This window comes from Bison bison, unplaced genomic scaffold, assembly GCF_000754665.1.
Source record: "Bison bison bison isolate TAMUID 2011002044 unplaced genomic scaffold, Bison_UMD1.0 scf7180017864080, whole genome shotgun sequence".
Lineage (NCBI taxonomy): Eukaryota > Metazoa > Chordata > Mammalia > Artiodactyla > Bovidae > Bison > Bison bison.
In genome coordinates, this window is record NW_011494652.1 from 1,634,193 (window position 1) to 1,634,418 (window position 226).

At 70.4% G+C, this 226-nt stretch overlaps 1 protein-coding gene across 1 annotated transcript in view; it reads left to right on the top strand.

Moving 5' to 3' along the window:
* SHANK2 (SH3 and multiple ankyrin repeat domains 2) overlaps positions 1–226 on the top strand; it is a 563,331-nt gene that overhangs the window by 144,823 nt on the left and 418,282 nt on the right. The gene's annotated exons all lie outside the window — the stretch shown is intronic.

Consider the following 226-nt stretch of genomic DNA (forward strand, 5'->3'; position numbering starts at 1 on the left):
CAGTCCTGGGGGAGCCAGGTGTGCCCGGGCGGTCCCGCTCACACCGTCAGTTCTAGGGGAGCCGGTGTGCCCTGACAGTCCCGCTCACACTGTCAGTTCTGGGGGAGCCAGGTGTGCCCGGGCAGTCCCGCTCACACGGTCAGTCCTGGGGGAGCCAGGTGTGCCCGGGCGGTCCCGCTCACACCGTCAGTTCTGGGGGAGCTGGTGTGCCCAGGCGGTCCCACTC